We start from the raw sequence: 16,308 nt of genomic DNA on the forward strand, positions 1-16,308 counted from the left end.
TGATCTCGATGGTCCAGATGGATGGAGTGGAGGATGGCTGGTTGATGGACACCCCATGCAAACACGGCTACGGCGCTAACAAGGAGGAGGTGGAGTAATGTTTTGGGCTGGAATCATGGAGAGAGAGATTGTCGGCCCTTTTAGGATCCCTGAAGGGGTAAAGATGAACTCCATAATGTATGTTGAGTTTCTCAAACAGCACTTCCATGGTTCAAGAAGAAGAACCGTGTGTTCCGCAGCAAGATCATTTTCATGCATGATAATGCCCCGTCTCATGCTGCACATAACACATCTGCATCTCTGGCTGCTGTGGGCATAAAAGGGGACAAACTTATGGTGTGGCACCCATGCTCCCCTGACCTCAACCCCATTGAGAACCTCTGGAGCATCATCAAAAGGAGTGTCTATGATGGCGGGAGGCAGTTCACATCTAAGCAACAGCTCTGGGAGGGTATTCTGTCCTCATGCAAAACAATTAAAGCAGAAACCATCCAAAACCTGACAAATTCAATGGACGAGAGAGTTCAGAAGCTCCTTTCGAACAAGGGGTCCTATGTGCAAATGTAACATCACCTAGAATAAAGTTTTGAGTTGAAAACTGTTTGATTTCAGTTTGTAATAACCTGCTAATGCTTATAATTTCAAAAATGACCATTTTTTTGTTCTTTATTAAAATGAAAAGGTTGAAAACTCTGCTGTGCATAATAATTTGGAACATGCATTTTGAGTGCAGTTTGAGTTTTTAATTTTTTAAAAAATATACTGTTATCATAGGCAGTTTGTACAAAAACCTTTCAATTGTACTCTAATAGTTATTTGACTGGAAAATTACAATGACTGCAATTCATATAGGTAATTTGGGAAAATCTGAGAAAATATTATTTGCATAATAATTTGGAACACAGTGTATTTAAGGAGCCAGTTAAGCTATAGTGGTTAACGCCCCCTGGAAGAAGTGTGGCGAAACGGCGGCGTCGGGGTGCAGCACCAGGATCACTGGGTCACTTTCTCTCTCCTCTGGCTGTAAGTAATTGACATTATGACAACTGGGGATATAGTGGTTGGGTCTCAGCACAATATTATTATCTGAATGTCCCTTTGATATAGCTATATTGGGGCAATAAGCCCATGCTGCTGGCACTGACACTTTATAGGGCATTTGTACTTTATACCCTCTGGCCAGTAAGCATTAAAAGCTGGATTGCTGATATCTATATATTCATTGAGGGAATAAATATCTTAACCCTACCCTCGATCCTACAAGAGCCTTTGGATTGAGTCCCATATGCATAATCCTGGACAGCTGAAAATGTTCCTGATTAACTTTTTAATCATTGCTTTGTTCTATGGAAAAAAACTTTTTTCATTAATATATGACTTAATAAAAACTGTAATTTTTTAAATTTCATTGTGTCTAGACTCCATTATACCCCCTAGTATTGCCTATAGTGGGTGACGCGTGTTTTATGTGAGAATTATTTATTAACTATTTTGTGTGACATAAATCTCTGATTTAAGGGCATGAAAATTAAAATTTCACCAAATTTCTGATTTTTTTCACAAAGTAACCCAAGTCACATCGAAGAAATTTTACCACTATCATGAAGTACAATATGTCACAAAAAAATAATCTCAGAATCAGTGAGATCCGTTGCAGTGTTCCAATGTTATTACATCATGAAGTGACAGCGGTCAGAATTGTAAAAATTGGCCTGGTCATTAACGAGCAAATCACATTCGGGGGTAAAGGGGTTACCACAACAAAACAAAAATTGAACGAAGCAAATAATATATATTAAACCAAAGGAAAGTATCTACGTATCAGACAATTGTCTAGTACCAATAAGATGGTGACATAGCTATGCTAGGATATGAATGGCAGACTATTTGGAAATAATCAGAAACCCAAAGCAGAAACACCAAACACGAGTTTGGTCAAAAACCTTTATTTCACAAGCAATTGGTTACAAGGTGGCACTGCAGAAGCGGGTGCCCACACTACATAAAATACAGTGATTGTATAATACACAAACCGTTATATGTACAGTAGGTGATATCCAGAAGTCTATTGATCCTATTCTGAACATTATTGGAGAGTTTGGTGAATGGTCAGGCCTGTCCATTAATTGGGATAAGTCGATTATTCTACCATTTGATGATATCCCTGATTCGAGCATATTAGAACATACACAAATACAAACGGTTGAGAAATTCTAATACCGGGTATAAGTATAACAAAAAGATCTCAGGATTACATTGTACTGAATCTATATCTTCTTCTGGAAAAGTATAAAAAGAAAATCTATGCGTGGTGCAGATTACCATTATCAGCTGTAGGACGAGGGAACTTATTAAAAATGATATTGATGCCCCAACTCTTATACATTCTGCATAATGCCCCTATTTGGATCCATAATTCCACTTTTCAGAAAATTCATAGCAAGTTTCGTTCTCTTATATGAAAAAGAAATCGGCTAGGATAAAATGTGAATAACTACAAAGTGACAAGGAACCTGGTGTTTTGGCGATTTTTAATGCACTAATATATAGTGGGGAAAAAAAGTATTTAGACAGTCACCAATTGTGCAAGTTCTCCCACTTAAGAAGATGAGGTCGGCCTGTAATTGACATCATAGGTCGACCTCAACTATGAGAGACAAAATGAGAAAACAAATCCTGAAAATAAAATTGTCTGATTTAGAAAGAATTTTTTTTCAAATTTTGGTGATAAGTATTTGGTCAATTACAAACAAACAAGATTTCTGGCTCTCACAGACCTGTAACTTCTTCTTTAAAAGGCTCCTCTGTCCTCCACTCATTACCTTTAGTACTGTCACCTGTTTGAACTTGTTATCAGTATAAAAGACACCTGTCCACAACCTCAAACAGTCACACTCCAAACTCCACTATGGTGAAGACCAAAGAGCTGTCGAAGGATACCAGAAACAAAATTGAAGCCCTGCACCAGGCTGGGAAGACTGAATCTGCAATAGGCAAGCAGCTTGGTGTGAAGAAATCAACTGTGGGTGCGATAATTAGAAAATGGAAGACATACAAAACCACTGATAATCTCCCTTGATCTGGGGCTCCACACAAGATCTCACCCCGTGGGGTCAAAATGATCTCAAGAACGGTGAGCAAATATCCCAGAACCACACACGGGGACCTAGTGAATGACCTGCAGAGAGCGGGGACCAATGTTACACAGGTTACCATCAGTTACACAGGTTACCATCAGTAACACACTACGCTGCCAGGGACTCAGATCCTGCAGTGCCAGATGTGTCCCCCTGCTTAAGCCATTACATGTCCGGGCCCCTGTGACGTTTGCTAGAGAGCATTTGGATGATTCAGAAGAGCATTGGGAGAATGTCATATGGTCAGATGAAACCAAAGTAGAACTGTTTGGTAGAAACACAACTCGTCAGATTTGGAGGAGAAAGAATGCTGAATTGCATCGAAAGAACACCATACCTACTGTGAAGCATGGGGGTGGCAACATCATGCTTTGGATCTGTTTCTCTGCCAAGGGACAAGGACGACTAATCCATGTACATGAAAGAATGAATGGGACCATGTATTGTCAGATATTGAGTGCAAACCTCCTTCCATCATTGGCGTGGAGAGGGGGTGAATATTCATGCCCTTTAATAGCGGGCACACGCGATCGCTCGGCAGCAGCAGCAGCCGCGCTGCTGATACACTGTGAATATAGAATCCGGCACTCATTCAGTAGTATGAAATATAATTTTTAATCAAATAATTAAAGTTCCTTTAGAGATTCATGAAAAATGCAATCCACAACATGTGACGTTTCGGTCGTTCAGCCACGACCTTCATCAGACTCTAATGCATACAAAAAAACAAAATATATGTACAGAAACATTATGTGGATAAAAAATAAGGGAAAGGGTAGAATTCAAAAACATCATACAGGAAAGACAGACAATAAATCATTTCATTAGAGCATGTGGAGGATAATCTCTACTATAATCACAATGTAATACAATATTCAATGATATAGTACAATGCAGCGTGATGATCAAGCCTCATCAAAAGCAAAGGTGTAAGTAAATATGGTGTACCCGGAAATACTCCATAGGGAGCCTGAGAATCATTAAATCAAAAGAGAAAAAAATGCAAAAAGAAAAAACGGGAAAAGTTTATAACCCACTTGTGGTGTCATATAATAAGATCTGGACCCTTAAAATAGAAAAAAAACTTTGGAAAGGGAGAAAAAAGGGGAATAGACACTGAGTTGTTGATATACTGTGTGCCGCTATTAAGGAGCGCCTATGGGCGTGGGGAGCAGTGAATTTTCATTTTCTTCAGCAGCGGGGACAGTGCAGGCTGCAGCAGGCGGCTGCTGCCTCCTGTGCCCTGCTCCTCCACCACAGTATTATATATATATATATATATATATATATATATGTACACACACACTATATATACCCCCCCCCCCAGCAACATTCGGACTATAAGACGCACCCCCCATTTTCCTCCAAACTTTTGGAGGAAAAAGGTGTGTCTTAAAGTCCGAAAAATACGGTAAATACTGGAAAGGAGTTCTGTCTATTATAAAGAGGGTATATAAAATAGATATTCAACCAGACCCAAAAAATGCCTATTAGGTATATTAGAGGAGGATATGGAATTTGATCCAATTTCAATAGGGATTTCACATATTTTATTTCAAGCTAGGAAACATATTGCATCCAAATGGATTATAACCCCTCACCTCCAGAAATGAGTGAACTCAAAAATAGGATAAATAATATTATCAGATTAGAAAAAGGGGTATATAAAAAACAAAACTCAATGAATAAATTTGAGAAAATATGGGGCTTATGATTGGATACACCTGGAATGCCATCAAGGGGGTTATTGTAGGAGAGACAATGACTTATAGGGGAAGGGGGGTATTGGCGAGGTCTAATGTTTCATTGTAATGTGTATTGGAATTCCTTAACATGTGGTATGGGTAATATAGCCCACCTATATGTGTATAGGATTATAATGTTTATTACAATATTATGGTTACATAAGAAATTTCAAGAATGTGGAATGTTAATTGTAAGATATAGTAATTGCAAGTTATCAGACGGTAATGGGCAAGCTGAAAGGATATACAGGAGAGATGCATGTATGTCATCCTATGGTATGTTATTTTATTATTGTATGTACTGGTTTCTTGTTTTGTAAAAAAAAAAAAAAAAGAAGAAAAAAATCTCAATAAAAATTTATTGGATTAAAAAAAAATAGAATAGGAAAATGGCTTCTCCCCTGTGTGGGTTCTCTAGAGCTTAACCAAAGCTGATTTCTGGTTAAAACATTTCCCACATTCTGAACAGGAAAAGGGCTTCTCCCCTGTGTGGGTTCTCTGGTGGTTATTTAGATACGTTTTCTGGTTAAAACATTTCCCACATTCTGAACAAGAAAAAGGCTTCTCCCCTGTGTGGGTTATCTGGTGGTTATTTAGATATGCTTTCTGGCTAAAACATTTCCCACATTCTGAACATGAAAAAGGCTTCTTCCCTGTGTGGGTTCTGTGGTGCTTAACCAAAGCTGATTTCTGGTTAAAACATTTCCCACATTCTGAACAGGAAAGGGGCTTCTCCCCTGTGTGGGTTCTCTGGTGGTTATTTAGACACGCTTTCTGGTTAAAACATTTCCCACATTCTGAACATGAAAAAGGCTTCTCCCCTGTGTGGGTTCTCTGGTGCTTAATCAAAGCTGATTTTTGGTTAAAACATTTCCCACATTCTGAACAGGAAAAGGCTTCTCCCCTGTGTGAGTTCTCTTGTGGCTATCAAGAATCATTTTACGATTAAAACATTTCCCACATTCTGAACAGGAAAAGGGCTTCTCCCCTGTGTGGGTTCTCTGGTGGCCATCAAGATGCGCTTTCCGGTTAAAACATTTCCCACATTCCGAACATGAAAAAGGCTTCTCCCCTATGTGGGTTCTGTGGTGCTTAACCAAAGTTGATTTCTGGTTAAAAAATTTCCCACATTCTGAACAGGAAAAGGGCTTCTCCCCTGTGTGGGTTCTCTGGTGGTTATTTAGATACGCTTTCTGGTTAAAACATTTCCCACATTCTGAACATGAAAAAGGCTTCTCCCCTGTGTGGGTTCTGTGGTGCTTAACCAAAGTTGATTTCTGGTTAAAACATTTCCCACATTCTGAACAGGAAAAGGGCTTCTCCCCTGTGTGGGTTCTCTGGTGGTTATTTAGATATGCTTTCTGGTTAAAACATTTCCCACATTCTGAACATGAAAAAGGCTTCTTCCCTGTGTGGGTTCTGTGGTGCTTAACCAAAGCTGATTTCTGGTTAAAACATTTCCCACATTCTGAACATGAAAAAGGCTTCTTCCCTGTGTGGGTTCTGTGGTGCTTAACCATAGCTGATTTCTGGTTAAAACATTTCCCACATTCTGAACATGAAAAAGGCTTCTCCCCTATGTGGGATCTCTGGTGATTAACAAAAACTGATTTCTGGTTAAAGCATTTTCCACATTTGGAACAAAACAATCTATTGTCCGCTGTGTGTATTTTTTGATGTTTTAGAATAGACTTTTCGAGGGTAAAACTATTTCCATTTTCTGAAAGTGAAAATGATTTCTTTGCTTTAGGAGCAGTTCGTTTTTTAATGCTTATTTTATTTTGATTTTCCTTAGTAGTCGGTAATGAATCAGAAGACAGGACCTGTTTCATAGGATCAGATGACAGATCTTTGCTGTGAAGGGATGATGGTATATCTGGAGTAATGGCATTCACTTCAATTGTATCCTGTGGGATCTCAAGATCATCAGATTTAAAAATCTCCTGTCCCTCTGATCTTCTGGTACAGTCATCTGCCAAGAAAAAAAACAATTATTCATTTTGAATAAAATATCCTTGAAATTTATATTTTTGAACATTTCTACTTAAAATGTCTAAACAAACACATCCCTGGGCTACATGCTAGTCCAGGGAAATGAAGAGATATATGCTCAAGTTTAAAAATCTATTTTATTAGACACAAATCTAAAATCTAGAGGAATATTTAAACTTGAGCATTTATCTCTTCATTTTCCTGGACTAGCATGTAGCCCAGGGATGTGTTTGTTTAGATTCATTTAGAAGTGGTATGCAATCTTTATTTATTTTTCTATGGGATTCTTGTGTTAATTGCACTTAAAATGTCTGTAGAAATGGCAAGTTATTGACAGAAGGACAGTTCACAGTCTAATAGAAAACCTCATAGCATGAACCAGTAGAGCGTGGTGTCCAACTGTTTGTTCATTCTGCCTCCAAAATATGGAATAAAAAGGCATCAAACAATGTTATGTAGTGTAGGGTTCGGTACTCACTTAGCCACGTTAGAGGTAGGCACGGGACACTGTCTCTTTAAAAATGTCCAAGGCAGGTTTATTATGCTGCATAAACCGCACTTCCAGAAGTAAACAAAAGAAAACCTTGTCCGGCACAGTGTAACAAAACAGAAAGGAAACAGTCCATCCAATATGGCGGGTTCACCCGCTCACAGTCAGTGTCTTTTTACCCTCAAACACTCTGGAGGTCTCTACACCCCCAGCCACAGACACTGAATGAGACACTTGGTCTCCATTTTATACACACGCCCTGGGGTGGGGATATGTGAGCAGCCAATCCCCCCATCTCTTATGACTGCTCGAAAAAACCGGTCCTGATACGCCCTATTAAAACTCTCAGCACTATGTGTGCTGGAGCATGCTTTCCCGGTTTGACATCACTGAAGCTGCCAACCTCAGCGACACATATCTCCCCTCAAGGACATGTCCGGCGGCCCTCTTACAGTATTTATTATTATTATTATTAATTTATATAGCGCCATTGATTCCATGGCGCTGTACATAAGGGGTTACATACAAAATAAGAATATCACTACAGTAAACAAACTAACAAAGATAGACTGGTACGGGGGGAAGAGGACCCTGCCCTTGCGGGCTTACATTCTACGGGAATAGGGAGGAGACAGTAGGTTGTTGGGTTGCAGTAGTAGTAGCTTCGGCGTTGTTGAGGAGGCAGTATGGTCATTGCAGATTGTAAGCTTTCTTGAAGAGATGGGTTTTCAGGTTCCGTCTGAAGGATAAGGATGTGGCGGATAATCGGACGTGTTGAGGCACAGAATTCCATAGGATGGGGGATATTCGGGAGAAATCTTGGAGGCGATTGCGTGAGGAATGGATAAGTGTGGAGGAGAGAAGGAGGTCGTGGGAGGACCGGAGGTTACGTGAGGGAATATATCGGGAGATTAGTTCAGAGATGTACGGAGGAGAGAGGTTATGGATGGCTTTGTAGGTCAGTGTTAGTAGTTTGAACTGGATGTGCTGGGCAATTGGGAGCCAGTGAAGCGATTTGCAAAGGGGGGTAGCAGAGGAGTAGCGAGGCGAGAGATGAACGAGTCGTGCAGCAGAGTTGAGGATGGACTGGATGGGTGCGAGAGTGTTAGCAGGTAGGCCATAGAGGAGGATGTTGCAATAGTCGAGGCGGGAGATGATGAGGGCATGCACAAGCAGTTTAGTAGAGTTAGGGTTGAGGAAAGGGCAGATTCTGGAAATGTTTTTGAGCTGGAGGCGACAGGAGGTGGCGAGAGCTTGGATGTGGGGTTTGAAGGACAGGGCAGAGTCAAGGGTTACTCCGAGGCAGCGGATTGTCGGTACAGCGGAAATAGTGATGTCGTTTATTGTGATAGATAGATCAGATGGGGAAGATATGTGAGATGGGGGAAAGATAATGAGTTCAGTTTTGTCCACATTGAGCTTGAGGTAGCGGAGGAGAAGAAGGAGGATATGGCTGCTAGACATGCTGGGATTCTGGACAGCAGAGAGGTGACGTCTGGGCCAGAGAGGTAGATCTGGGTGTCATCAGCGTACAGATGGTACTGGAAGCCATAGGATTTTATGAGCTGTCCCAGGCCAAGGGTGTAGATTGAGAAGAGCAGGGGTCCTAGGACAGAGCCTTGAGGGACTCCAACAGAGAGGGGGATGGGTGAGGAGGTGACGTGGGAGTGGGAGACGCTAAATGTGCGGTTAGAAAGGTATGAGGAGATCCAGGATAGAGCAAGGTCTTTGACGCCAAAGGAAGAAAGGATCTGCAGTAGGAGGCAGTATTCAACTGTATCGAAAGCAGAAGACAGGTCAAGTAGAAGGAGTACAGAGAATTGTCTGTTAGCTTTGGCTGTAAGTAGGTCATTGGTGATTTTGGTAAGGGCAGTTTTGGTGGAATGGTGGGGGCGGAAGCCGGATTGTAGGTTGTCGAAGAGAGAGTTAGATGAAAAGTGGGAGGAAAGTTCAGTGTGAACGTGTTGCTCAAGGAGTTTGGAGGCAAATGGGAGCAGCGATATGGGGCGATAGCTGGACAGGGCGGTTAGGTTGAGGGATGGCTTTTTGAGGAGGGTGTGATTGTGGCATGTTTGAAGACAGCAGGGAAAGTACCAGAGGATAGTGATAGGTTGAAGAGATGGGTTAGGGATGGTACGAGTGTGAGGGTGATGTTACGGAGGAGGTGGGATGGGATGGGGTCGAGTGCACAGTAGGCAAAAATGATACCAATAAAAATTCCACATTATTAGATTCTCAAAGGCTCTTGAGAATCAACATGGCTTCTGTGGCGCCCCTGCGGGTTTAGTTGCCACAGAGGTACTGCATCTCACCCAGTGGTGTGGTACCCCACTCTCAGGTAACTAGGGAGTACTACCTGAGACCCACACACTCGCATCCAATACACTCCACTTCAGAAGGGAAGGGCGAGATTGCTCCTAAGGGAGAGCACAGTCCCTGGTCCCTAGCTGGAGGGTGGAAACATGTAGTGGGTATGGGAAGAGGACGTAGATCAAGGGAGCACCGACAGAAGGAGTATAAGAAGAAGGGGAACCATCTAGGAGTTCAGTCAGTCCAGTTCAGAGGAGAGAGAGTTGGGAGCAGAAGCTCTGGAGGAGCTCTGCTCAGAAGAGTGGAGAAAGGAGCAGGGCCCAGTCTGAGAGGCCCAGGAGGAGAGACTGAAGAGAATAGAGAAGCGGTGAGGAGGGCTCCAAGAGGAAGTGAGGAGATCCCAGGGGCACGGCGAGTGCGGATGCCACCCGTGCGCCCGAATCTATACGGATGTGGAGGGATCAGGCTGCAGAGAGGGGACCGGCCCCTAAACTAGTGGAGAACAACCAGGCTCAGCTAGATAACCGGAGGCTGCTGCGTTTTCAAGGTGCTGCAGCTAACAACCACAATTACATCGCCGAAAAGGTGGCCGCATAGGGTCCAGGGGACTGCACGTCGCCCGACAAGACCCAAGGCTACTGGCTTGGGACACTGATTGTGAGGCGCAGGACAGGATGGTGAGAGCCAGCGCAGTGAGACAACCGGGAAAGGTACATAGAACGGGGTCCCGTGCAAGTGCTCCTGAAATACCTGAGAGTTTGCTGGATCACTACCCCAGAAGACGACGTGGGCGGTTATAATCCGGAAAGTGCAACCTGAGGAACTTAACAACTGTGAGTAAATTCTGAAGACTGCACTCCACTGTGTCCTTGAATAATTGCTGCGCCATCACCAGCCCTGCACTACACTGCACCACAAACATCTACCTCATAAAATCCCCATCTACTGCCCTGGAGCTAAGCTCTGCCTGTGGAGAGCTGAACCAACTCTGCAGCGTCACCATCAGCTCCAGAGGATCTGCTCCGCAGTGGCGGCCCCAGATAGCCGCATACCACAGGTGGCATCACGAACATTATCTCTAAAAACTTTATTCCCCTTTTACTTTTCCCCTTTAATTGACCACCCTGGATCACGGACCGGGTCACTGCCACCGTGACCTCTCCCAGCATCGAGCAGGACGGCTACCAAGTACCCCACGGCCCAGGGGGCGGTCACTTCCATAAACCAATCCAGCAATATCCGCTCTCCCAAAGTCAGATCTCCCCCTCGCTTCTGAGCCCTGTGCCCCAAACCACACTCAGTATCCATGTATTTGGCATTACTATAGTGAGAAGAAGCCACTTAATTTATGGTGTGTGTCTCCTGGAGCACAATCTAGACACTATGTGTTGGGTAATAAAATGGCATATTTGTAATTTTCACTCTCCAACATCCACTGCATGATAATTTCTGGAAAGTGCCTGTGAAGTCAGAATAGTCCCTACTCCTATAGATTAATTCACTGAGGTTATAATTTCCAAAATGGAGTCACTTTATGAGGATTTCTACTGCTCTGGTTTTCTGCCATTTTGTTATATTAGGGCTTCCGCAAATGGAGTGTCCCATCTCCTCTGGGATCTGCTCCTGCGACATCTGCTTCTGTCACCAGGAAGCGTCTTATTCATCCTGCAGGTGGCGCTGGTGATGGAGGAGACATCAGAACCAGAAGCTCTGGGCGGCCCAGGTTCTGTCCAGCCAGTAAGATTAGGGTGCCTGGGACCAGTAGTACCATCCAGTCTGCCAGTATGGGTGTGTGTGCTGTCCAGCTGGAGTAATCTGCTCCCTGCTTCAGCCAACTGGAAAGCACCACACCCTACTAAAGCTGGAAGCATATTGCCGGAAGCTGCCAGATACAGCCTTGTTCTCCTCTGGTTCAGTCCTCTGTGCTCAGCTCCCGGCTTGTGTATTTGTTTACTGCTGTGACCCCGGACCGTTTACTGACTACTCTTGTGTCTTCTGATTTTGTATTTTCTCTGCCCTCCTGGTTCTGACCCGGCTACCTGACTATTCTTCTTGACGTTAAAGGGTAATGAGTAAGGCAGTCCCTGGGATCTGGAAAATGGGGTATATAGCACCAAGTTTGTTTGTGGTGGCCATCTTTTGAGCTGCCAGGTGACCACGAATAGTGCCCCCAATACATTCTGTCTGCACACTATTCCAGTAAGATCTGCATACAAATAGCTAAATGTCGCTCCTTCCCTTCTTAACCTGCCATGTGCCCAGACAGTAGTGTACAACCGTATATAGGGTATTGTCAGATTCAAGAGAAGTTGGAAAATAATTTGTAAGGTCCATTTGTACATTGAAAGAGAACTTTTTATAATACTGCAGAGCTGAGGTGTCTTAAATTTAGCCCTCGGGCATTGGGAAGAGGTAATTGAGACCTTCTTTTAAAGACTACCAGGGAGTTACAGAGGCCAATCCCACCACAATAAAGCTATCATACAAAATGCACCTGGAAAAAAATACAGAATAAAAGATATGTTACATCCCTAACAACAACGTATGTATCAGGGGAGAGAACTTCAGATCTAAACCGGAGTCGCACTCATTTATGGTGGACCATTGGAGCTACTTTGAGTCCTGACCAGGAGAGTAGAGAAAGTATTAGTGCCCCCATTTCAGGAGAGATTGTGCAGTAATCTGAATTCCTTAGGATGAAAACATAATGGAATTTATGGCGTGGAGTGAATCCATGAAACCAGGGCTCGAGCCAACACATCTCCTGCAGGTGTGAATAAATGTATATTACAGACATCAGCCACACACAGCTTAGAGATATATCATGGCACAGGTGTAATGTTTTCTGTATAGTTTATCACAATCCTGTTTGAAGTTAGTTGGTTTGAAAAGAAATTGAAAAGTCAGGATAAAGGGAAACTCTGCTGTTATTGTACAGAAATTCACACTTGGCCTCACTGCACATTTAATATTGTCGGTCATGAAAGTGAAGTTTGGCCAGAAAGACTGGACCTGGTCTTGTAGGGACCATACAGCGGTGGCCAAAAGTATTGGCACCCCTGCAATTCTGTCAGATAATACTCAGTTTCTTCCTGAAAATGATTGCAATCACAAATTCTTTGGTATTATCATCTTCATTTAATTTGCTTGCAAGGAAAAAACACAAAAGAGAATGAAGCAAAAATCAAATCATTGATCATTTCACACCAAACTCCAAAAATGGGCCAGACAAAAGTATTGGCACCCTCAGCCTAATACTTGGTTGCACAACCTTTAGCCAAAATAAATGCGAACAACCGCTTCCGGTAACCATCAATGAGTTTCTTACAATGCTCTGCTGGAATTGTAGACCATTCTTCTTTAGCAAACTGCTCCAGGTCCCTGATATTTGAAGGGTGCCTTCTCCAAACTGCCATTTTGAGATCTCTCCACAGGTGTTCTATGGGATTCAGGTCTGGACTCATTGCTGGCCACCTTAGAAGTCTCCAGTGCTTTCTCTCAAACCATTTTATAGTGCTTTTGGAAGTGTGTTTTGGGTCATTGTCCTGCTGGAAGACCCATGACATCTGAGGGAGACCCAGCATTCTCACACTGGGCCCTACATTATGCTGCAAAATTTGTTGGTAGTCTTCAGACTTCATAATGCCATGCACACGGTCAAGCAGTCCAGTGCCAGAGGCAGCAAAGCAACCCCAAAACATCAGGGAACCTCCGCCATGTTTGACTGTAGGAACCGTGTTCTTTTCTTTGAATGCCTCTTTTTTTTTCCTGTGCACTCTATATTGATGCTTTTTGCCAAAAAGCTCTACTTTTGTCTCATCTGACCAGAGAACATTCTTCCAAAATGTTTTAGGCTTTCTCAGGTAAGTATTGGAAAACTCCAGCCTGGCTTTTTTATGTCTCGGGGTAAGAAGTGGGGTCTTCCTGGGTATCCTACCATACAGTCCCTTTTCATTGAGACGCCGACGGATAGTTCGGGTTGACACTGTTGTACCCTCGGACTGCAGGGCAGCTTGAACTTGTTTGGATGTTAGTCGAGGTTCTTTATTCACCATCCGCACAATCTTGCCTTGAAATCTCTCGGCAATTTTTCTTTTCCATCCACATCTAGGGAGGTTAGCCACAGTGCCATGGGCTTTAAACTTCTTGATGACAGTGCACACGGAAGACACAGGAACATTCAGGTCTTTGGAGATGGACTTGTAGCCTTGAGATTGCTCATGCTTCCTCACAATTTGGTTTCTCAAGTCCTCAGACAGTTCTTTGGTCTTCTTTCTTTTCTCCATGCTCAATGTGGTACACACAAGGACACAGGACAGAGGGTGAGTCAACTTTAATGCATGTTAACTGGCAGCAAGTGTGATTTAGTTATTGCCAACACCTGTTAGGTGCCACAGGTAAGTTACAGGTGCTGTTAATTACACGAATTAGAGAAGCATCACATGATTTTTCAAACAGTGCCAATACTTTTGTCCACCCCTTTTTTTAGGTTTGGTGTGGAATTGTATCCAATTTGGCTTTAGGACAATTCTTTTTGTGTTTTTTCATTGAAGACAAATTAAATGAAGATAATAATACCAAAGAATTTGTGATTGCAATCATTTTCAGGAAGAAACTGAGTATTATCTGACAGAATTGCAGGGGTGCCAATACTTTTGGCCACCACTGTATGAGAACATTCAGCAACACAGAAGGGAGAGAAGGTAGATTCATCCAATAAGATATCAGGGTTCTAGGAAGCCAACAGCATCATTACCCTCCGCTTTCTCTTACAGTCCCATCATAATATTTTTTTTCAAGTGATTTTCTAACTTGTCAGCACATTCTACGTACACTGTCATTTGGCTTTGTAGTTTACAGATCTGGGCAGGTAACGGTCAGCATCATCTAATCCCAGGGGGTAAGTGGATCTTCCAGATTGTAAGTTCTACAGAAAAGGTCTTTTACAATTACACAAAGTAAGGTGAACATTTTTGGATGGAAGAAAATGTTGTGGTCTAGAGATAAAATGGTGGTCACACAATTGTGATACAGACGGACTACACCACCGATAAAGCAGCCACAGCCGGTGACTGAGAAGAATCTGTGACTTCTCTGCATTTAGCGGTTACTACTCACCTGGGTAGTCATATGTAGGAATCTCCTCTTTACACCACTCATCACCCCTTACATATGTCTCTGTAGTATTAATATGGGTCAGATCTTCACCCTGAAACAAATATTATAAAAGTTACAAACAGATGAGAAGTCCCATCTATGATCAGCTCTAATCCTGCCATCTCCACCGTTCTCATTACACAAGTATAAAACATATAATGCTGGTGGATAAAACAAGACTGAGCACAAGACCTTCACAGCCATCTAAACATCATAGGGGAGATCTCATGACACCTTCTCTCCATCTACCTGATGATCCTGAGGAACATTGGGATGTTATTGTTTACAGTCCTGTGGAAGAAGAGGACGGGGACATCTCTCTGATGTTGTCCTCTTACTGGATAGATCTGGAGGAAACACATACAGGGACTGAATTCATTCTTTACATACAGATAATTATAGGCCGTGTGTATTTAGTCCTGTCTATTACCTGGTGATGTGATGGGCTGGGGAACCTCCATCATGACGTTCTTGTACAGATCTTTGTGTCCTTCTAAATACTCCCACTCCTCCATGGAGAAATAGACAGCGACATCCTGACACCTTATAGGAACCTGACACATACAATGATACCGTCATCCCCCCAGATCCCTTCATAGCATTACTGTAAAATGTCCCAGCATTCCCAGCAGTGTCACCTCTCCAGTCAGCAGCTCAATCATCTTGAAGGTGAGTTCTAGGATCTTCTGGTCATTGTTGTCCTCATGTATCAGGAAGTGAGACTGAGGTCCTGTGATTGGGCTCAGGGGTCTTCCCAGTCCCTCAGACACAGGGTCCTGACAGCGCTCACTAGAGGTCTTCTTCACTACTGTGTAATCCTGGTTATGGAGAGATACATTAATAAATCTCACTACAGACATATCCAGAGTCCTCACCTCTCCAGTTCTGTCCATCTGTTATTCCCATAGATAAGAATGATGTAATGTGATGTCATCAGAATCTCTCACCTCTCCAGTAAGCCGGAAGAGGATCTCTAGGGTGAGGTGTAATATCCTCTCCGCGATCTTCTCTGTGTCCATATCCATCCTTGATAGGTGATTCAGAAAAATCATATTAATATAGAAGATCTTCACTGAGAGGATCCGATATTGTACAGACCAGAATGAGAAGAAGAGCCAGTGTAAAATCATAAAGAATTCTGTGTATTAATACAATTACTGGAGACAATAAGGGAAATATATCAGGAGATAGAATGTGTAGATGTTGTATTCTCTAGTCTTTTATGGACTGGAACACAAGTTGAATTGCTGACTTAGACATCTCCTCCATACTTCCAATCACTGGCTAAGTTGGCCACTGCTTCAGTAAGAATCACCAAGAAACCCAAGCAGCAATGGTATTTTTATTATTTTACAACATTCTGCTTTTTTCCCTGATGTACATGTAAAGAAGGCAAAAGAGCCTTTAAGAGGATTTTTACAGGATGCTTCAAAGATGGAGAGAGATTGCCATCTGCTGGTCAGGCACTGTCATGCGG

General features: G+C 42.7%; 2 pseudogenes; one reads left to right on the plus strand and one right to left on the minus strand.

Annotated features, from left to right (window-relative positions):
* Window positions 1-16,308, plus strand: part of LOC141182657 (uncharacterized) — a 1,085,038-nt pseudogene that overhangs the window by 33,703 nt on the left and 1,035,027 nt on the right.
* LOC141182655 (uncharacterized) overlaps window positions 5,297-16,308 on the minus strand; it is a 92,147-nt pseudogene continuing 81,135 nt past the window's right edge.

The sequence above is a fragment of the Phyllobates terribilis genome, unplaced genomic scaffold (genome assembly GCF_046119375.1).
Source record: "Phyllobates terribilis strain yellow unplaced genomic scaffold, ASM4611937v1 Scaffold_35__1_contigs__length_13245226, whole genome shotgun sequence".
Lineage (NCBI taxonomy): Eukaryota > Metazoa > Chordata > Amphibia > Anura > Dendrobatidae > Phyllobates > Phyllobates terribilis.